At 44.5% G+C, this 23,563-nt stretch overlaps 1 pseudogene; it reads right to left on the bottom strand.

The window, feature by feature from the left end:
* LOC135213214 (gastrula zinc finger protein XlCGF8.2DB-like) overlaps positions 1–22,708 on the bottom strand; it is a 68,326-nt pseudogene extending 45,618 nt beyond the window's left edge.
* Positions 22,709–23,563: the final 855 nt, after the last annotated feature.

The raw sequence follows: 23,563 nt of genomic DNA, 5'->3' as shown, positions 1-23,563 counted from the left end.
AAAACTGTATCTGAACAGGAAGACTTGGGTTGGAGCGCTGAACTAATACAGACTGAACAAAGAAAAGATCAGCAATTAGAAAAAATAATAGATGCTTTGAAAGGAAATCCTAAGGAAAGGGAATATATAAAGTATTCGCAGCAGAATTATATAATCAAGAATAATATTCTGTGTAGATCCGTGACAAGTGTTAAAGGAGCTGAGTAAGAAAACACTTGTTGAGTAGCCATCACAAGTCTAAGGAAAAAAGGTTCCAAGGACTTGTAGGCAATACCCAAATGCAGAAGGACATAAATGAGGTCTGATGAGACCACATTTCTGTATCCAGACCGACAGATTCCTCTGAAATGCAAGGGATGGACTAAGCCACTGGTTTTGTGATCTCCCATGAGGAGTGTAAAGATGACATTGCCGCCAACTGCAGAGAACCTCTTCCTCATTGTCTCAGAAAACCAGTAGAAAGTCATGTCCTTAGACACTTCTTCCTTGTGCGAGTCAGTGGTACTAGTGAAAAGTCATCGACATCCATGTTAGGGATGTTGAGTTCTTCAAAAGTACAGCAGCTCGTTATCAGGACAAAGGAGTGATTGATCTGGATCATTGATTACAAAGTCCAAGGCGTAGCGGTCCAAGGCGTAGCGGATCATGAAGGACTCGAACCTGGCAACAGATGCCAAATGATTCGGAGTTTGCTATTATGGAGAGGAGTTATGGAGTTCCATTTGACGTCTATGTGTGTGTGAGAGAGAGGAGAGAGAGAGAGAGAGAGAGAGAGAGAGAGAGAGAGAGTAATGGGTGGTTGGATGGTTAACGACTGAATTGGCTTTTGGTGAGTTCTGGGTTGTCTGCTGGTGCAGCTGGAGTTGGCTATTCGAGTTCTGTGTTTGCAGTCAGTCTTTAGTCAGAAGCTGTGATAGTAGTGTTGGCAGCGGTCTGTGAAGGCATTGATAGCTATAGTCAGTTAAGTTTTGTGTTTTGTTGATTTGTTGTTTAGTGTTGTGAGTTGATATTGGTTGCTTGGAGTTCTTGTGACTGTGTTGGATTTGTTGTGCTTGCGAGTTTCTGTTGAGTTGTATGTGAGTTGTTGTAGTTGAGGGTTGTTGTTGTGGAGCTGTTGTGATTTCTTGGTGTTGTTAATGCATGTGTGTTGCCTTTTTGTGTTGTTTTTTGTTAGTGATTGTTTGTGCAGTGGTCTTTTGTTGTGGTTGTATTCCTTGTTTGTTATTAGGTTGTGGTTGTTCCTTGGTTGTTTGTTGTGTTGTTGAGTTGTGATTGTGTTACTTGGTTGTTGTTGTGGTCCTTGGGTGTTGTGTTGTTATTGTGTTGCTGGGTTGTGGTCCTTGGTTGTTGTGTTGTTGTTGAGTTGTGGCGTTTTGGTCTTTGGTTCTGAGGTTGTGGTTCTTGATTGTTGTCTTTGTTGTTGGTTGTGTGTTACGACGGCCGTATCCAGTGGACAGTACAGCTCCTTGCCCTGAGTGTGTCAAGAAGTGGTTGGTAAGTACATGTGTTTTGAAAGTTTGTTTGCTTTTGGGTTTGTATAGGTCAACTGTCCTGCTTATATTCCGTAGTGTGAAGAGGAAAGTGTGACTGTGGGTGGGTTTGGTAGCCGGATTGATTAAGTTTATGTTGGGGGGGATTTTAACTGCTTATTAAAGCTTGTGATCCCGCCACACTATTACATCTGAAAATGAATCAATCTCAGTTTTTTGAAGGATGATATAGAAGAAGATCCTTGCTAATCGTCTATCCCCTTTGCCTATGCTGTTGCAGGAAAAGATGCAGTCTAGGGAGACAGGAATCCTAAACGAGTCAAATGCCAACAAGATATTTGGGGTCCCTGTAATGGCAAGACAGAGAGAAGTTTCTCATCAGTTGTTGAATCTCGACTGAGGAGAAACATTACTACTTTCAGGTGAAAGACTAGGACGAATGTAGAACCATGTCTCTCAGAAATGAATAGGAGAGTAGCAATTCTCACAGCTCTGGCTAAAGAAAAATTCTCGTCATGACATCAGCCAGTCAAGATGGATCCAATACCTGGGATGTTCCAGAGGACTGAAAGAGTTACCCAACTATTTCTGCTCCTGCTCAACGAAAAGGCCTATGCTTTCAAGGGAAGCTGGATAGTCTTAAGTCATGAAGACACGGGATTGTACTGCCTGAGGAACCACTCATGTGTCACTGAAACTGAAGGTTGGGTCTAGGAAGAACTCCTCTCAGTACCCAGGAAGCAGAGCTACAGGTTGGGTGAAAGATGACATCTTCAGTCATTCATATTTAATTCGGGGTGAGCAATGTTTATTGAACACCTTGCAAACTAGAAAAATATGAAGAGAGGACAAAAACTGTGAAGTTTGTCCCAAAAAAGTCACCCCGAGTCATCACAGCGGCCCATGGGTCACGTGCGTTGGAGCAGAAGACCCACAGACTTCTGTTGTACGGCGGTAAACAGCAAGATGGTAGGAAGTCTTCCGAGACAGATCTCTGTCTGATGATTTTTGCAAGAGTGTGTGCTGAGCATGAGACAGGAACCCTAAATGAGAGTCAAATACGGCCCAGAGGCCTGGGGTGGGTCCCTGTAATGGTAAGACACAGAGAAGTTTCTCATCAGTAGTTAAATCTTGACTGAGGAGAAAAGAAACAATACTATGATGGACAATTTCTCAGTGAAAGATTGAGGAAGGAAGTAACAGATAGCAATCCTTATTGCTTGTTCCCTCGTAACCTTGTTGTCTTGAGGTAACAATCCTTATTGCTTGTTCCCTCGTAACCCTGGTGTCTGAGACTCGAGATTTGCTCCCGTGTATGTTTTAATTAATAAAGTTCCTGTGTGAAGAACTGACGTCTCCTTCACCTCCCTGGGTACTATATGGTAGCAGAGCGTGGTTATTTCCTCTACCAAGCACTCGTCATTTGACATTTTCATCCAGTAAGTACCAATGTTATCTAGTTCGACATTTTCCTTAGTCTCTCTTACTTCAGTTTCTTCTTCTTTTTCATTAATCAGATATTTCCAGTCCCTTATTTCATTTTCGAAGTCAACTTCAATAGTTTTACCTCCCTCTAGTTTTATGAAGCACACGAATTTGCACTTTGAGTTGGGTTTGTTCACTTCAGTCACCTTTCCTTTGTGTTCCTCGCCATTCTTGAAGGTCATAATTATAATTTTACTTTTCTTCGGTCTTTTTTTCAGATGGAAGATGATCTTTCACGGTCATTTTGTCATAATTCTCTTCTGCCAAATCAGGTTTACAGGTGAGGGAGACCTGATGCTCCCACCCTTCGTGCTAGCATGCTAGTAGGCTGGGAGAACCGCAGGCGATCGCCAACCGACGGTGGCGATCGAGCTGCAGGTCTGGACCAGCGGCTTCTTGGAGAAAAGCTGGACCAAGGAACGGAGTGTCAGTCTTATGTCGAGTTGCTGGTCTGGACCAGCGGTTTCCCCGAGGTCATTGTGCTGACGAATCAGTGCAATGACCTCAGCAAAGTTCCTCTGGATCTCAGGAGTGACCGCATCTTGAGGAGTAGGACCGTCAAGCCCCTCCAGCAAGAGCAATTCCCGAGACCCTCCTCCTTCAGAAGGAGGAACAGTGGCAGACCCCTCCCGGTCTCCTCCTGCCACTTGCGCATATGACCTGGTCGATCCGAGGATCGTGCCTGGCACGTAGGGCGTCGTGGCGGGATCGTGGGGGGGCGCGCCCCTCATGATCACTCCTTGTTATCTCGCCCTTCCCGGTGTAACCCAAGGAAGTTGGAGGAACAGGAGAGGAAGACCTGACGCTCCCGCCTTGCTCGCCGGCAGAACCGGTGTGCATGGAGGGTTGCAGGAGATAGCCAATGATGGTGATCAAGCTGCAGGCCTGGTTGTGCCACTCCCCTGGGCGAGCGGTTGGACCGAGAACAGCAGCGGAGCGGTCCCGTGCGTCAGGAGAGCTGCTGCTGGTCCCCCTATCCGTCCGGTCCCGGTGGCAGCTGCGGTCAGGGGACCTGCAGAGACCACTGTCGCAATGGGACCGGTGCCCGTTCTCACGGCACGTCGAACCGCTGGAACCAGCCGAGGCTGGTTCCTGCGATCGAGGGGACCTCTTACCAGCCTCTGCCCGTGGTCAGTCTAGGACCGTCACAGCAACCCTGGTAACCATCTAGTCGCTACGAGAGCGATCGCTGGTCTAGCAAGAGTCACCTGAGCAGCTCTCCCCAGCCTTCCGCTCCATGCCTTAATCCTGGCGCCGAGCGAGCTCTGGCATCTGGGTCTTGGCTGCACAGTCACCCTTGGGTGACCGTACACTCGGTACCTCTCGCGAACGAGAGGCCAAGATGGAACCTGGTGTAGTGGCAGAGCCTCTAGCACCAGGCGAGGAAGTACCGGTGTTAGCCGGTACCCTTCTGGTCCCCGTCTTCTTCCTTGCGGAAGGAGAGACAGGCCCTACTCTCGAAGGAGCAGGAGGACCAGTGGAAGGACCGCCTGTCACACCGGAGTGGGACGGGCCCTGAGAAGTTCCCGAAGGAGCCTTCTTAGGAGGGGAGGAGGCAGCCTTCTTCTTCCTCACCTTGGAAGCCTTGGGAGTTGAAGGGGAAGAGGCGGCAGAAGGCGACGAAGAAGATGACGACGAAGACACCTTCCTCATCTTCTTCTTCTTCTCCGTCAGCTCCATCAGGACAGACGTCAAGTCCTCCATCCAGGAGGAGCCGGGGCTGCTATTGCCGAAGCACAGGGCCCGGCTGCACCTGTTCGGAAGGACCAGCGTTTGGGGCAGCAACACCGTGGGCTGGAACAACGTCGGCAGGTGCAGGAACAGCAGCAGCGGCAGGTACGGCAGACAGGGCAGGTACTCCAGGAGACGGGGCAGCAGCCAGCGACATCCTGGGTACCGGGGCAGGTACAGGGGCGAGAACCCGGAGGGGGAGGCACGCCCCTCCTCAGCACGGCAGCAATCAGACCCTGCACGGCGGCCGTAGGCGTTACTGACATCACATGAGGGGTGTAAACTAGGTGAGGAGGGGCGGCGTATCCTGGAGTCGAGATCGTGGTGGTAGTGGTGGTCACCGCTCCATGGGTGACCGGCACAGGCCCGCCAGATGCTGGAGCAGCCCCTGGACGCTCGGCGTGCTCTTGAAGTCCCAGCGACATCCACACCTGGCCAAGGTCGTCCCGCGCAGCAGGAGCCCTGAGGAAGCAATAGTCGGAAGTTAGGGGGGCGAGCCCCAACCCGAGCGAACGGAAGACCCCGAATACAAATGCACATCGGGTAACGAGCGCCCTCCTCTATGCTCGATGGATCGGGCGAAGAAGAAGGACCTAGAACCCCCCCCCCCCAAAGGGGAAGGTGCCATACGGGGGCCAGGAAAGAAGACGAAGTATCGGTTACCAAGGGAGTCGCGGGAGAGCTTTCCGACGACTCCTTGGCAGGCCTTCATTTCTTCCTGCCCCCGTAAAACACCCACTGCACCTCCGACCACGGCTCGGCCCGAGAGCATTCCCGCCCTCGGCACCGAGCACAAAGGACATGAAGATTTACTTCGGGAAAAGACCTGAATTTCCCACACTTGCGGCCTCCCACCCCGGGGCACAGTCGCCGGTTGATGGGGGGGCGCGGAGATTGATCCAATCCTTGATCCATGATATCACAATCACAATTATATGAAAAATGAAAAGCAGTACTTACAGTTTCACTTTCACACACAAACAAACCAGTAGTAGAATAAATCACAATAATCCAATAAAGCATACGACGATGAGGCGGGCAGAGAGCGATGGCGAGCACGTCCTCAGACCACAAGTCCAAAAGCAAAAGTGGTTCTTCACCTCCCAGTCGCGCGGCGCGCGCACTGTCAGACAAGCAGTTAACTACCGAACTCCCTTGTTCGAAGCTTACGACCGTCCAGCTGCCGCTAGTTACCTTCCTATTGTAAAAGGACCGATGGTTTGTATATCGTACCGGAACAAATCCTCTTGTCTTTTGATCAACTGAAGACATGGGGTTAGGGTAAACAACCGCATGGACTAGCCCAACACACCAACGGTCATGGATGGCCACCCTTCGAAAAAGTACTTATAACGCGTCCTGACCGCAGATGGTCATCAGGTGCGGCTTGTTGTTGGTGAGAGACGGAGCTAAAGACCTCTACTCTCCTTTCGAAGTATTTTCTCCAAAGTTAGAAATTAAGGCCAAATTTAAAGCAGTAAACAGAGGGTAGTGAAAAGGGTGGCCAACGCAGTGCAAATTTCACCAAAATGCTTTCGAAATTTTTACTTACGCTTAAATAATAACTTAGAAGATTGACGCCATCTCGATGATTGTGGAGTCGCTTGTGTCAACAAACTTCACATTTCCTGTGATAAATCCGCACATCACTTGTACCCACAGACGCTGGGGCACTTTCATCACAACAATCGGAACACGGTCCCTAACCACGACCTTTTTAAGGAAACTACTGTTTTGGTAGAGGAAGATGACGAAGCGTGCACTAGATAATTATTTAAATAAATAGTAAAACATCAATATTTTACATATTTATGATGATTAATTTGAAAATATTCGTTATTGAAAAAGTAACTCGATTCTGACTCAAATTTAAGTAATTATTTTTCGGAATTAGAACGTTCTTTTAAGTCCTGTATTATGACGTCACGACATCTTGACTTTCGTACCTATTGTAAATGAATTGCTATACTCAACTTTCTTGCAGAACAGTTTACCAGTTATTCATGCAGATTGTTATCAGCTATTCATGTAATTGTTATAATCGTAATGCGCATATATACCTTTATTATTTACTTTTTGGATATATGAAGATGTTTTACTGCCGGATTACCGCCATAGTGTGATGCAATTGCTTTCACTTCCTGGGCCTCTATCTGTTTTCGCACCATAAGAAATTATGGGGCCGAATTTGCAATGACCAGAATGTCGTTAAAAGAAGAAAGTTAGCATTGAGGAGCATATGTTTTGATTGAAAAAAATACAAATTTATACAATAGCTAGCTTGTAAAAAATAATTGATTACAAAAAACTTGATTGACAACTAAGCAGCATACCTACTATGGGTTTCAGAGACAGTGCAAGCACGTTTTTTGGCAATATTTCCGTAACGAACACTCGTATCAGAACAAGATTTTGCTATAGTGTATTACACCCAGTGCCGTAATTTATAAGGGTATCGTGAATCACTAATTGTAAAGAATAACGACACTTGTCCTTGTACCAAGAGACAAAAACTCCATTATCCAGAAATGGATACAAACACACGTAAAGAGCTCCACCTACCCTCTCCCCCCACCTCCATCGCCACCCCTGTCCTCCTTCCTTCCTTCACCTTCCTTTGTCTCTCTCACTGTTGCCAATTGGTATGTGTTCACCCTCCAAACTGGGTATAAGACTTACACAAAACGTGGAAATTGGTGAAATTAGCCTATGTATTGAAAATATATATACATAAATATTAGAGCAATTTTATCATTATAGCATTACTATGACAACTAGAATTCATGGAAACAGTTTATGATAATGCATCGACGCATGTGTGAAGCTCCACTAATGTGGCAACGATGATTTTGCCATTCTTAGCATACAAACATTAAAGGTTACATTTATTTCTGGCATACAGTTATTAAAAAAATCAAAATACTAATATAGACATAAATCAATGAAAAGTGCTAGCAAAAAAATATATATATATTATATAATCCACTACTCGTCATCTGCTCGCGATGGCTTTCAGCAGCCAGATGTACGACAAGGTTAGAAACATTGGATTGTATCTACTTTAGAAATATCTGTAATTTTTTGGGGTAATTTGGTTGCAAAAAAGGGATAATAGACATGAATTAAATAAACATTTTGAAATAACAAAGTAAAGTTGAACTAAATAATGAGTAAAGTAAACAATTAAGGGAATAAAACTTTGCAGTGTCGTCATCTGATGCTCGTAACTGTGTTTGAGGAGTGAACCAAGAACAGCAACGTGGTTCAAGTGCAATGTGGAGTGAATTAAGACCACAATGTCTATAATAACAAAGTTCAAACCATGACCCCGGGAATAACAAGTTTCATACTTTCACAAACATAGGCAACAAAATATTGTTTTATTGTGCTGATTACAACTGCAATCTTGAGTAAGATCGATAAACGTTACATATAGTATATGCTAACATAGTTCAAATGAGTGCTGGAAAGGCTGGAAAAGATGGTGGCCATCCATGACTAGACCGGCCAGCCACACGATTGCTGCCATATTGGATTTCAAAACTGCCTTGAAAACAAATTTTACAAAAAGCGTCACATGCTTATTTTAGTTCATATGGGGCTTTCAATCTTTTGACTGGTATGCTTAGAGTTGTAATTGTATTCTTGTTTCACCAATCAAATATCGAGTGAATAAGACCCGGCCAGCGTGATGAAGGTGGATCGTCCGTGATTGTTTACCCTATAGCCTAGCCTAGGCTAGGCTATAGATTAAATTGCTGTACCTGAACTTTCAGTAAAATCATTAAGAAATCATACAGCATCACTGAACCACAGTCCACGGATAAAGAAGGACAGGATACACGATAAAGGCATCCTGTAGCCTACAGCAATGAGATCCTACAGAAAATCATAGCATAAAGTTAACTTAAATTTAAACTTACAGCCTAAACCTAACATTAGCCTGAGTCAATCACTGAGATATCATCATAAAATATATTAACTAATTTCATTTACGTATTTAGACAGTCTTAGATTAAGACCCCATAGAAGAATAGGGTAAAAAACCGCAGGGTACAGAGTGGACCATGTACGATCAGCGTGAACAATCCCCAAAAAAGTACATTATAACGCGTCCTGACATCGGAGATGGGCATCAGTCGCGACTTCTTGTTGGTGAGAAACGGAGCTAAAGACCTCTACTCTCCTTTCGAAGTAAGTATTTTCTCCAAAGTTAGAAATTAAGGCCAAATATGAAGTTTTTATTGTAAAACTAATATTGTAATACCTACCTGAACACCTGAACTAGCCCTGGTCACTTACCAGCCCGAACCATCATTTATTAAAAATTTACCAAATCTTTGGTTAAAATAAACGATCAGTGTTGCCAATCTTCTTGCAAACCACCCTCGTTACCTAGTTACCAGCCCACCGCTAGTAGCCCTGCCTCATGGGCCGGTCACACCTGCCCTCTCACGTCAATCCATAACTCATAACTCTGTATGAGAGGGGAGGAGGGTGGGAATCATTCAGGTGTTCAGGTAGGTATTACAATATTAGTTTTACAATAAAAACTTCATATTGCAATACACCCCCTGAACACCTGAACTAGCCCGATTAACAACATTAATTTGGAGGTGGGGAATCAAATCTGCCCGGCCCTACACTGTACCAGTTGTCAGTCATATAATTGAGTACACGAGTCAGTCTCAAGTTCATTTGTCACTCGTCCAAGCTAATCATGTGTGGCCTTCTAGGCCTCCCATATGTGGAGGGAAAAACTCCCTGCACCTCTACCCTAAGGTCAAAACTCATTGAGTGCGGGAGGGATACAAACCTGTTTCCTCTCAGCTGGCTATGTGCCTCACCTGAGTAGAGGAAAAACTGAAGACCTCCCATGTGGCTCTCGGCCTCTCATGTATGGAGGAATCTGAAGACCTCCATGTGGCTCTCGGCCTCTCATGTATGGAGGGAAATCTGAAGACCTCCCTGTGGCTCGCCTCTCAGCCTTAGGAAACTGAAGACCTCCATGTGGCTTAGGCCTCTATGTACGGAGGGGAGACAACCATGTCCATCGGTGCGTCTGCGACGGTGTCGTCGATCGTAGTGATGTCCTCTCTTGTAGTGTTGTACCTGCCTGTCTGTACTCTGCCTGGTTGACACTTGAAAGAATACCCTCAGATAGACCTAGATATGTTCTTTCCTATCTGTCCTAATACTTAAAATCCTCTTGTGATATATCATATCATGAATACCTTATACATATTCCTAATAGTCGCTCCCTACTCTAATACTAACTCAGACAGCAAGATTGTTGGGTTTAAAAATAGAATTTAGGCCAAAGGCCGAGTATTGGGACCTATGAGGTCAGTCAGCGCTGAAGGGAAATTGACAAAGTTTGAAAAGGTGTGAAGGAAGAAAAACCTCTGTTGCACAATGAGTCCAGTGTTAGGAGAGCGTGGAAAATAGGATGAGAGAATATGGAGAGAATATGAAATCAGAAAAGTAAGAGAGAGAGAGAGAGAGAGAGAGAGAGAGAGAGAAACACAATCGTCTAGGATAAAGAGAGAATATAAAATCAGGGAAAAGAAAGAGAGAGAGAGAGAGAGAGAGAGAGAGAGAGAGAGAGAGGAGAGAGAGAGAGAGAGAGAGAGAGAAAATACGATCGTCTAACATCTCCACCTCCGCAAATTGCACCTCTAAGTTAAAAGGGTATTATCTTAACGTATATACTCGTATAACTCCGTACAGCTATGAACAACCGAACGAGAACTTGTTGCTAATGCGATCGACTCCTCTAACAACATCACTTTATTGTATTGATCAGCGTGTGACAGTAATCGAATCCGATAGCAACATCCGTTAATGTATTCATCCGCGTAATTACTGTATTCATGTTATAAATGCAGCTGAAGCTAATAAGGCAAAATTACGTGCATCAGCAACCTGGACAGAAGTCCCGAGCTTTAGTATGAATTCCAACGCAGCCGTGGTAAAAGAAACTAATAGCATGAAAGAGCTCATTACTGTTGTTTTCACACAGACAAAGGATTAATAACGTATATAAAGTGTAAGGTTCGTAATACCTATGAAAACGAGTGAAAAACGAACGGAATCCTAATTTAACGCCATCTAACCCGAGGGAAAATCTAGCTTCCAATGAGACGTATATCAGTCCCTAAATTTTTTTCGTCTTAAATTACATCGTAAGACGAACAGAATGACTTCGTTCCATAAGTTAAGTATTCCAGATATTCATTAATATGCTAACTAAGGACAAAAACATTAGCCGGAGACCAAGTGATATGGTTGAATCTGGAGCCAAGGAAAGAAAAAAAAAAATAGACTAGCCGGCATCCTTGTCTGTCTAAACCACACCTCCTTACAATAGTGCTGTTTGACGACAAGCTAGTGCAATTTTAATTGAAAAGTAATAAAATAAATATTTAAAGGTAATTAAATTAACTTTATTAAGGCCTAATCTTAATTTCAGTTGTCATTGTAATTTGATAATACCGACTGGTAATAATTTGTAAACTGTAATTGACATAAGCGCAATGTAAATACTGACGGCCATAGTCTGTTAAACGTATTAAAGACGTCATACATACAAATTCCTTATATCTGACATCTGATTATATGCCCCAAGATAGAAAACCTCATTGACTATGTTAAATGTCAACATAGTTGAACACACGTCTCCTTCAAGACGTTTGTACAAACTTGGCATAAGTGAGAGTGTTGTTACGTTAGTCATTTGAGGTAATCGGAGAGAATGAGATGGATACGGCGACGCAAACCCGTATTCGTCATCCGCTGATTCCAGCGTGAATGACTGCCGAGTTAGTGTTTATACTACGCTAATATGATGATACACATAATACAATTATATGCTTTAGTCGGACAGAAATCCGATCTTCATTCTGTTCGATTACATTCATATTAATTATCCTCAGATCGGATTCTCGTTCGTTTTCAATTACACCTGTACTGAATTATCCGAAGTCAAGAATGCCTTGAGCCTACGCGTTAGCCAATATAAAAATAACTACCGATATGTGTACAGCGAATACTTTAGGTTAGCTAGGCTACTGAATATGCATACGATATATCATCGTGAACACTAGGCTAACCGTAGTTAATTATTCGATTTCTCTCCATACTGAATATCGTAAGTCAATATGCATTGAACGGAGAATTAGTTGATATTAACAATTATCGTATCGTATACGTAGAGGAAAGAAACCTTAAAGACGAAGGAGCATATCTGAAAGACCAACCATGGCCTAAAAGCTTCTGATGCTAGGAACTCGAAGCAGGAATAAGCCTAAGATGCTCTAAGGACACTGTGCCTCTAAAAACTACTACTTTTAATAGAAAACCGACCCGAAGAAGCCTGCACTTCTCTTCCTAAACTAAACACTAGTACCTATTATCCCTACTCGTCTATATCTGACCTAAGTTTTTATCATCCTGAGAACTTACACATCGAGGGAAGGGGAATCTGCTGCCAACACTGCCTGCTCCGCGCCAGGGGGGACGGCGGATCCTGCCCTGTGGGCTTGCGGATCCCCATAACCCCTCCCCAGCACCGGTTAGGGCTGATTCTGGAACAGGCAGGGAGCTGGAAAAGAACGTTAGTAAATTTCAGTATCCCTATTGCTTCGATCTAATCCTCACATAATCTTTACATGAAATCGGTAACGAGATGTCATACTCGATGTCAGCCTATCTCAAGTCTCTTAAGAGCACTGTCTCTAAGTCTTTATCTTGATCTACGTTAGTCTCTTCCTGCCTACACTTTCTTAATACGAGACCTTTCCTATGTTTGAGATACCCCTAACATCTGGTCCAAAGACCACTCCTGACATTCCAAACATCTGGTCTTTACATTATATTGAACAGGCCTACAATTTACACATAAGGAATGACTATCGTGTCATAGGGTATCATCCTTTTCTGGCATTGTTGCAAAGACGATACGTTGTTGAACTGCCGCTCGTCGTTTCTGTGATGTCGTGCCGAGGATGCAGTAGTCGTTGTCGTAGCCTGTGTTGTTTCTTCCTTTGCAGAATCAATGTCTAATGACAAGGTATTAAGAGCAATCCAACCGTAATCCAAAGGGATGCGTAATTCGTCACCAAAATCAATCAAATCAAAGGTGCAAATGAAGGCCGGGCAAGACCAAAAGGAGTTCGCTGTGGATCGCTCTGTACTCCACCGCGAACGATAAGTGATTGACGTGAGAGGGCAGTGTGACCGGCCCGTGAGGCAGGGCTACTAGCGGTGGGCTGGTAACTAGGTAACGAGGGTGTTTGCCAGGAGATTGGCAACACTGATCGTTTATTTTAACCAAAGATTTGGTAAATTTTTAATAAATGATGGTTCGGGCTGGTAAGTGACCAGGGCTAGTTCAGGTGTTCAGGGGGTGTATTGCAATTTTAAGATTTAAACAGAGGGTAGTGAAAAGGGTGTCAAATGTAGTGCAAATCTCACCAAAACGCGTTCAACATTTTTACTTACAACTCGAAATATTTAGAAGATTGACGTCATCTCGATGTTTACGGAGTCGCTTGTGTCAATAAACTAACCATTTCCTGTGATGAATCCGCACACCACTTGTACCCACAGACGCTGGGGCACTTTCATCACAACAATCGGAAAATTTTCTCTCACCGAGTAAATAACTGTTTTGGTAGAAGACGACGACGAAGAGTGCACTTTCGATAATTATTTAAATAAATAGTAAAACATCAATATTTTACATATTTATGATGATTAATTTGAAAATGATATTGTTAAGATACAATAAAGTTTGTTCATACTTACCTGGCAGATATATATATAGCTGTATTCTCTGAAGTCCGACAGAATTTCTAAAACTTACGACACACGTAGTGGGAGTTAGGGTGGTTGGGGGTTAGTACCCATTCCCGCCGCTGGGAGGCGGGTGGGATCAGGAACCATTGCCCATTTTTCTATCAGATTTCTATCTCCACTGTCTCCTGAGGGGAGGTGGGTGGGTACTAAAAATATATATTATCTGCCAGGTAGGTATGACAAACTTTATTGTATCTTAACAATATCATTTGTTCATGAAACTTACCTGTCAGATATATATATATAGCTGAATCCCACCTTTCCTTTGGCCGTGGAGTGAGAGGACAGAAAAAGGATTTTAGAAAACATATAAATGTATATAATTGACATCTTGGTTCCTTACCTGTTAGCATAGCTGACTTCGTGATTACTGTCACCCAAGCCTGCTTCTGCTTTACTAGAGTTACCAACAAGGTAGTGACCTATGTAGTTGGTGCGCTCTAGATGATCTGTCAACGGGGACAGGACCACATGTGACTAGACCATGACCATACTTCTGAGGGCAACGAGGCAAAAAAAAAGGCACAACCACCTAAGTTAGCCTAACAACAAACTCCCCATTATACCAAAGGCTAAAGGAAGGGACGACTGTACTCCGCAGCCGGACCCTACAACCATAAACATACAAATATTAAAAAAACTCACCTAACCCTTTTCTATGGGAAAGGATGAGTGCTACCTCCTGCCCCAAAATAGTGTCTGCGGCGCGACGTACGGTCCGAGAGAGTAACAGCTTTCATAGGTCCGTTCTCACCTCCCGTAGGTAGTGCGAGGCGAACACTGAGTTACTCCTCCAAAAAGTAGCACTTAAAATGTCTTTAAGAGCCATGTTTTCTGAAAGGCTATTGAGGTCGAAATAGCCCTTACTTCGTGGCGCGTTAACTTTTAGTATCTTCAAGTCGCTATCTTTGCAAGAAGCGTGCGCCTCTTAATGGTGTTTCGTTAAAAGAATGCCAGTGCATTCTGGACATGGGCATGTTTTGGTCTCTTGAAACCTGAACACCAAAAAAAAAAAATTAAGTTCTCCGCAGAACCTCGGCAATCTTCGTTCTACGAATATACTCTCTAAGAGCCCTAACAGGACACAAGGACTCTTTCTGGTTCTTGACCAATGATCTCTGCCATACCCTTGATCTCGAATGTTCTTAGGCCACGGATTGGTGGAAGTTTTTCGTTTTTTTGGCCAGAAACGACATACTCAAAAGAGCAGACTGCATTATGCCCTTTGAAACCGACGTGTTTGCTGATAGCCTGTATTTCGCTAACTCTCCTCGCCGTCGCCAGAGCAGTTAGGAATACAGTTTTCTTCTTCGTCAAATCTCGTAGAGACGAAGAGGAAAGAGGTTCAAAACGATTGAGATAATATTTGAGGACCACATCCAGGTTTCCACGAGGTAGCTTCGGTAGTGGTACCTTGGTCGTGTCTCGAAAGATCTCAATAGATCATGGAGATCCGTTATTGTTAGCGAGGTCAAGACCTCTATGGCGAAAAACTACAGATAGAACGCTTCTGTAGCCTTTAATAGTTGACACTGCCAACTTTAGATCTTGTTTCAGATAAAGCAAGAAGTCGGCGATCTGGCTCACAGAGGTAGTGGTAGAGGAAACTCCTTTTCTCTTACACCAACTTCTAAAGGCTGCCACTTCGATTGGTAAACCGCGATTGATGATGGTCTCCTCGCGGTGGCGATAGCTTTATTTAGCCACTGATTTCGAAAAACCTCCTCGCTCTGGCCAACTTTTGGATAGTCTGAACGCAGTCAGACTCAAGGAGCGGAGAGGTTTTTGTGGTACCTCGTCGAAGAAGTGGGGCTGTCTGAGTAGATCTCTCCTTAACGGAAGAGATCTCGGATAATCTACTAGTAGAACATCACCTCTGTGAACCAGATCGCTGCGGGCCAAAAGGGGGCGATTAAGGTCAACCTCGTCCCCTCCGATGCTGCAAATTTTCTCATCACCTCCCCCAGGATCTTGAAGGGGGGAAAAGCGTAGAGATCCAGGCCCGTCCATCCCATAGAAGGGCGTCTACTGCTACTGCTCCCGGATCGAGAACCGGGGAGCAATACAGAGGAAGTCTCGCCGTCCTTGATGTTTGCGAAAAGTGTCCACTAAGGGGCATCCCCAAAGACCCCGGCCCACAGTTCCTGGCATACTTCTTGATTGAGAGTCCACTCTGTCGGCAATAACTGTCCTTGTCGACTGAGGAGATCTGCCCGGACGTTCTCGACTCCGGACAATGAATCTTGTCAATATTGTGACTTCTCTCTCCTTCGCCCAAAGTAGATCTCTTTCGCTAGAGAAAAACAGGGAGCGAGAGTGTGTTTGTTTTCCTCCTTGTTTCTTCAAGTATGCCCAGCGGGCTTGTGTGTTGTCCCGAGTTGACTTGAACTACACGACGGAGAACTTTGTTTTCTGGAAGAAATGGAGCGCTAATTGAACCGCTGCCAGCTCTTTGAAGTTGATATGCCAGGTTAACCTGTTCCCCTCTCCAGGTACCTGACACTTCTCCTCCCCCCCTAGAGTTGCCTCGCCCCGTGGATTGACGCGTCGGAGAACAACACTAGATCGGGGTTCTGAAGCTTGAGGGATATGCCCTCTGACAGCTTCCACGGATCGAGCCACCATCTTAGATGGCTTCTTCACCTCTTCCGAGATGTTTAACTTCATGTCGAAGTTGTCCTTTTCTGTCCAGCTGTCCGACAGAAAGAACTGAAGAGGTCGGAGATGTAGCCTCCCCAGGGAAACAAACTTCTCCAGCGAGGAAATGGTCCCCCAGCAGACTCATCCATCCCTCACCGAGCATGAATCCTTCCCTAGAAAGGCCGACACTTTTTCTATGCCTTGTTTGCTGACGTTCCTGGGACGGAAAAAGCCCGAAAAGCCCACTGAATCCATCTGAATCCCCAGATACACGATGGACTGTGTTGGGTCAGATGTGACTTTTCGAAGTTCACCAGAAGTCCCAGGGACGGCAGCTAAAGACAGAGTCGTCTGCAAGTCCTCACGGCACGGGTCTGCGAGGAGGCTCGTATGAGCCAGTCGTCCAGATAGAGCGGAGATTCTGATGTTGGAAAGATGGAGCCACCTCGCCACGTTCTTCATTAAGATGGTGAAGATAAAAGGGGCCGTACTCAGTCCGAAACAAAGAGCCCTGAATTGAAAGACCTTCCCTTTCAATACGAACCGAAGGTACTTCATCGATTGGGGATGTATCTGGACGTGAAAGTAGGCGTCCTGGAGGTCGAGTGATACCATCCAATCTCCAGGTCTTAAGCCCCCAGAACTGACTGAGGTGTCTCCATCTTGAACCTCTGCTTCTCTATAAAGAGGTTTAGACGACTTACATCCAAGACGGGACGCCACCCTCCCGATTGTTTCGGTACAAGAAACAACCTGTTGTAAAATCCTGGCGTTTGCCAGGTCTAAAAATAAAAAACCTGTTCCACTGCTCGTTTCTCGAGCATCTGCTCGAGCAGGTCGAAAAGTATCTTTCGCTTTGTTAAGCGGATACGATGGGGTCAAGTCCCTGGGAGTGGAAGTCAACGAGGGGCTGGCTTTCATGAAAGGGATCTTGTAACCCTTCTCTATGACGTCGAGAGACCAGGTGTCTGCCTCTCTTACTCTCCAGGCTTCTGCAAACAACTGCAGCCTGGCTCCTACCGGTGACTGAAGGCAACGATCTCTCACTTCTTACCCCTAGACTTGGAAGGGGCTCTACCTCTAGGAAGGCTTCTTCCTCGAGGAGACGATCTAGCGGAAGTCCCTCCACGAAAGGGCTTCTGCTTTCTAAACTGTTGCGTTCCTGACGACGTTGAAGGGCCAGCCGGACGTCTCGAAGACTGAGCCAACAGGTCTTGTGTGGCTTTCCTCCTTGCAGACTCACTGCCAAGATCCTTCACCATAGCTTTGGGGGAAGAGATGACTCGAGAAGGGAGCATACAAAAGTTCTGTCCTCTGTGCGGGAGAGACAGACTTAGCCGCGAACGTTTGCCAAATAAAGCGAGCCCCTTTTTCCGTTAAGAACCCCCGTGCTGCTGAAAAATGATAGGTCTAACTCCTCTGAGCCATCCCTGACGGCCTTGTCCATGCATGACAATACACTGGACAGCTCCCCCAAGCTGATCGAGTCTGGCTTACGAGATTGGTTGTCTAAGGCTCCAAGACACCAGTCTAAAAAAAGGTGAAATACTTCTAAGGACCTAAATAGTCCCTTCAAAAGATGGTCCAGTTCGGAAGTCGTCCAAGAAACTTTAGCCGAAGCTAAAAGGGCCCTCCTTGAGCATCCACCACGCTGGCGAAATCACCTTGAGCAGACGTAGGAACCTTCAATCCTAACTTCCTCGCCTGTCTCATACCACATCCCTGGCCTTACCGCTAAGTCTAGACGGAGGCAGGGGGCGAAAGTAGTTCTTCTTTTGCTTTCCCTAGAACTCCATCCAGGCGTTAACCTTCCGGAGAGCTCTTCTCGTCGATAACGACGTCTTCATCTTCACGAAACCTGGAGACTTGCTTGTCTTCGACGACGAAAACTGAGAAGGAGGAGGAAGGAGGAGGAGCAGCAGGCTGAAAACGTATCGCCAAACGAATCACGAAAGTAGTCGTGCCAAAACTTGATAATCTGACGAGGCAGACGTAGCAGGTTGTTCATCATCACATCTTCCTTCGAAGAACCGCTAAGTTCTCCTTCTTCCCTACCCGAGTGCAAGTCCCGAAGGAAGAGGCAGAAGTCCTTTAGCTCCAAGTCTCCTATCTGAACGATGAAGAGAAGACGAGGGTAACGGATCCTTAACAGTAACAGGATCAGGAATCACCTTTAGAGGCGAACGTGCCAAAGTCTCGGGAACCACATCCGAGTGACAGCGAACTTCCACATTCGCGTCCACAGAGGTCTTACTAGAACGTCTACGAGCGTCCATCTGAGCGTCCAACGTAGCGTTCTCTCGAGCGTCCAAATCAGCGTCCAACGGAGCGTCCAGCGAAGCGTCCAACGGAGCGTCCATCAAAGAGACTCTTCTACCGTCCCGCGAAGCGTCCTTACGAACGTCCAGCGAAGAAACTTGATCCACTGCCCGACTACGTAACGTTGACGTCAACACTGCCATGTCGAAGAGGGGCAGAACGCAAAGAAGATCCGTTCGACAGTTACCAAATCGTCGTCAGCAGAAGCGTCGAAGTCGGAACGCCACGAGCGTCCTCTCTACGGGAAGAGAGAGGCATGCAGAGAACTCTCTCTAACCTGGCGTCTAACGTCACCTCTAGACGAACCCTGGGGTAGCAAAACGACGTCTAGAGGGCGAAAAATCAGAAGACGGGGACGAAAAAGGAGCCACCTTGGAGAAGACTGCTTAGTTCTCTTGATAGGCAGTCTATCGTCTTTCCTTCGACGAGAACCGTCTCCTTCTGCTTCAGTAAAGCGTCCAGTTGCCGCTGCATCGCAATGATGATCTCCGTCTGAGATGTCTCCTTACGCGGAGACGAGCTGCGCTTGTGAGAAGGAGGAAGGGCGAGGGGACAGCCTTCTTCCTTCTCCCAGGAACAGCCTTGGCTCTAGAGCGACTGGGCGCTCGAGGGCGTCATCGTCGGATGACGTCCTAGACTTCTTCTGGGGCGGAAAAGCTACGCTTTCCGGAGAAGAATGCCACTCAGACAAACATGACGTGAAGCGTCCAGCTCTTGAAGAGTCCTCTTCAAAAGGTCGCGAATCCGAACGAGATTCCCACCCCTTGCGCGGGGAGGACGCGTCGGAAGACGAGAAACAATCCTTCAGGATTACGTGTGCTCGAGCACGCTCCTTAGCAGCCTGGGAGCGTCCACAGGAACTGCTGAAGGGACGCCAGATCGGTGGGGGGTTCCCCGTAACCCTCCTTGGCCTTCGACATGCCCTCTCCCTGAGTCCTGGGAGTCCGCAGAGGTCCCAGCCTAGAGGCGCTATAGGGCCGATCTGACGTCCCCCCCTCCACTTCACTAGGGGGCACTATCACTGCACTTATTTTGCCTGTTTTCTTAAGGGCAAGCACTTTAGATTCAAGCGTCTTCAATAGAATCCAGAATAAGCGAAAGGGCATTACCCTCCGCAGACACCAACTTGAGGGCCCGAAGGCAACACTACAGGGTTAGGAGACACCAAAATCTAAAGGAGGGGTTAGAAGGGGATACATTAATACCCTGTCTGCTACCCGACTTACTCCTGGAGGAAGACCTCCTAATCCTATCACGTTCTAACTTCTTAACGTAGGATTCATACGTCTTCCATTGCAAATCATCTAAGCTTTCACACTCATTACAGCGCAAATCAAATCTACACTCTTGCCCCCCTACACCCTTTACACAATGTGTGAGGATCAACCAAGGCTTTAGGAAGCCTAACCTTGCATTCCACTTTCGAACACAACCCGCCCTGGCGCTAGCCGAACTACATCCAGACATATTTAAGGGAAAAATCCTAAGTCCAATCTAAGCATCAAAAAAACAGTCCAAATCACGTATGCCAAGCTATCGATCCAATCAAAAAAAAAAAAACACCAAAAAGTCAAGAGGATACTCAAGCAATTATGAAAAGTTTTCCAAAATCCTGAGGCGGAGGTGTGTAAACAGATGTTTACGACAACCGGCGACAGAAGAAATCTGATAGAAATGGGAATGGTTCCTGATACCCGCCTCCCAGCGGCGGGAATGGGTACTAACCACCCTAACTCCCACTACGGTGTGGCGTAAGTTTTAGAAATTCTGTCGGACTTCAGAGAATACAGCTATATATATCTGACAGGTAAGTTTTCATGAACAAAAATATTCGTTATTGAAAAAGTAACTCGATTCTGACTCAAATTTAAGTAATTATTTTTTGGAATTAGAACGTTCTTTTAAGTCCTGTATTATGACGTCACGACTCTTGACTTTCGTACCTATTGTTAATAATTGCTTTACTCAACTTTTCTTGCAGAACAGTTTACCAGTTATTCCTGCAGATTATCAGCTCTTGGTATAATCGTAATGCGCATATATATCTTTTTATTATTTACTTTTTTTTTATTTTTGATATATGAAGATGTTTTTTACTGCCAGATTATTGCCGTAGTGTGACGCCAATCGTTTCAGGTCCCTGGGCCTATGTTTTTCGCACCATAAGAAATTTATGGGGCCTTAATTTGCAATGACCAGAAAGTCGTTAAAAGAGGAAAGTTTTAGCATTGAGGGGCAATATGTTTTTGATTGAGAAAAAGAAAAATACAAATTTATATAGAATCTAGCTTGTAAAAAAATACTTGATTACAAAAACTTGATTGACAAAGCTAGGCGATACCTACTATGGGTTTAGAAAACAGTGCAAGCACTCTTAATCAGAATGAGATTTTTGCAATAGTGGCATTACACCCAGTGCCGTAATTTATAAGGGTATCGTGAATCACTAATCATAAAGAATAACGACACTTGTCCTTGTACCAAGAGACAAAAACTCCATTAACCAGAAATGGATATGAATACGCGTAAAAAGCTCCACCTACCCTCCCCCCCCTCCACTGCCACCCCTATCCTTCTTCGTTCCTTCGCCTTCCTTTCTCTCTCTCTCTCTCTCTCTGTTGCCATTCGGTATGTGTTGACCCTCCAAACTGGGTATAAGACTACACACAAAACGTTGAAATTGGTGAAACTTAGGCTATATATTCGAAGTATATACCTATACGATTAATATTAAAGCAATTTTATCATTATTGCATTACTATGACAACTAGAATTCATGGAAACAGTTTATAATAATGAATCGGCGTATGTGTGAAGCCTCCACTAATGTGGCAACGATGATTTTGCCATTCTTAGCATGGAAACATTAATTTATTTCTGGCATACGGTTATTAAAGAAATTCAAAATACTAATATAGACTGAAATCAATGAAAAGTGATAGCAAAATCAAAAAAGCAAAAAAAAAAATATGTATATAATCCACTTATCGGTAGTCGTTCCTCTATGGTTTTCAGCAGCCAGAAGTACGAAAACGTTAGAAACATTTGATTGTATCTACTTTAGAAATATCTGTAATTTTTTGGGGTAATTTGGTTGCAAAAAAGGGATAATATACATGAATTAAATTAAAATTTTCAAATAACAAAGTAAATTTGAACTAAATAACGAGTAAAGTAAACAATTTAGGGAATAAAACTTTGCAGTTTCGTCGTCTGCTGTTCGTAACTGTGTTTGTGGTGCGCGCGCTTAGGAACCAGGAACAGCAACTTGTTGAAAGTGCAATGTGGAGTGAATTGAGACCAAAATGTGTATAATAACAATCAAATAAGCACTGTGGAGTTTCAGTTGTGATGACAGTAAGGATAAAAACCACCGATTACAAGGTAAGAATGAATTCAGTTCAAACCATGACCACGGGAATAAAAAGTTTCATACTTTCAGTAATATGGGCAACAAAATGTTGTTTTATTGTGCTGATTACAACTGCAATATTGAGTAAGATCAATAAACGTTACATACATACGCAAACATTGTTCAAATGATTGCTGGGAAGGCTGGGAAAGATGATTTTCGTCACTGATCAGAACCTGTACATCCCACGGTAGCCGCCATATTGGATTTCAAAACTGCCTTGAAAACATATTTTACGAAGAGCGTCACATGCTTATTTTAGTTCGTATGGGGCATTCATATATCACATTATGTTGAAGAAACTTCAATCTTTTGAATGGTATGCTTGGAGTTGTAATTGTATTCTTATTTCACCATTTAAATATCGAGTGAATAAGACCTGTCCACCGTGATAAGGGTTGGTAGTCGCTGGTTTTTCCCCCTAATAAGGTCTATAGGGTAACCTAGGAGTAATAACATGACTCTAGAAGTTAATGACACAACCTATAAACACCTATAACTCACCAAAGCGAAGGTCGTCCATCCCATAGGTACTTACTTAATGACTGATTGATTGATTGATTGAGTGCTCCAAGCCCAAGACACCACCAGCACTCTTCATTCCTGACTCTCACGGTCCTTTTCACCCCACGTTATTACACTAATTATCGGTTATATTGGTCATTTATCAATGATTTCGATTAATTATAAATGGTCTCGATTATGAAGACGGCACTTATTATAGAATACGAAAAGACGTTTGAATAAAAGTTACGCTGCTGACGAAATCAATGGCGTCGGTGTTTACATTTTGAGCGTCTTCTATTTGACAGTATTTGTGTTTGTAGTTCTGGTTGAGAAGTGGTTTCAGTTGTTTTCATTAATGATAACAAGTCAAATGGTGGATAATTGTAAGGAATCAGCGGGAATATAATCAAAAATTCATATAATTTGCCAATAAACAGGATCATTTAATGGCAACTATTAGGGCAAATAATGGAGTCAGGTAATGGAGGTTTGTTTAAGTTTTGGGCGTCGTCTCCTGAGGAATTCTCGTTCGAGGCTCCTATTTGAAATTGTGATGTTTTGATTCAAACCTAATTGATGAAAAGGGGAAAATTAGATATAATCATTGGAAAAATTAAAAGTATAGATAATTGATTTAATTCAGAGATAATTAGGATGAATGGTGATAAGTACTACTCTGGCCGATGCCCCGATGTAGTATTAGTAATAGTGGGTTGATTTGCTTTTGAAACGGCTTTGTTTTTTTTCCTCCTTTGTCATGTTCGTTTAATCCCACTTCTCCACTCATGTACTCCACTCAACAACAACTCAATCGTCCTCTCTTACTTCTAGTCTTTCCACTGTATATCATCGTCATCGGGCAGAGGGAGGCTCCAGTGATCTATTCCACGAGGGAGTTGCGACCGACTTCTGTGACCATGTTATGATTCAGTAAGTGATCGTTCAGTATCTTTGCCATTATCGGCTCTAGTGTACCGTTTAATATTTGCGGTTGTGTGACAGACCTTTGGTAATGTGTTGGCGCATTATTGATCGTGTTTTGTCTTGTATTTTGTTAGATTTTGCAGTTTCTCATGGTCGCGTGGCCACTCAGAATTTCTTGTGTAAAGTAAGGGGTTAT

This window comes from Macrobrachium nipponense, chromosome 42 (genome assembly GCF_015104395.2).
Source record: "Macrobrachium nipponense isolate FS-2020 chromosome 42, ASM1510439v2, whole genome shotgun sequence".
Taxonomy (NCBI): Eukaryota; Metazoa; Arthropoda; class Malacostraca; order Decapoda; family Palaemonidae; genus Macrobrachium; species Macrobrachium nipponense.
This window is presented reverse-complemented; position numbering and strand designations above follow the sequence as displayed.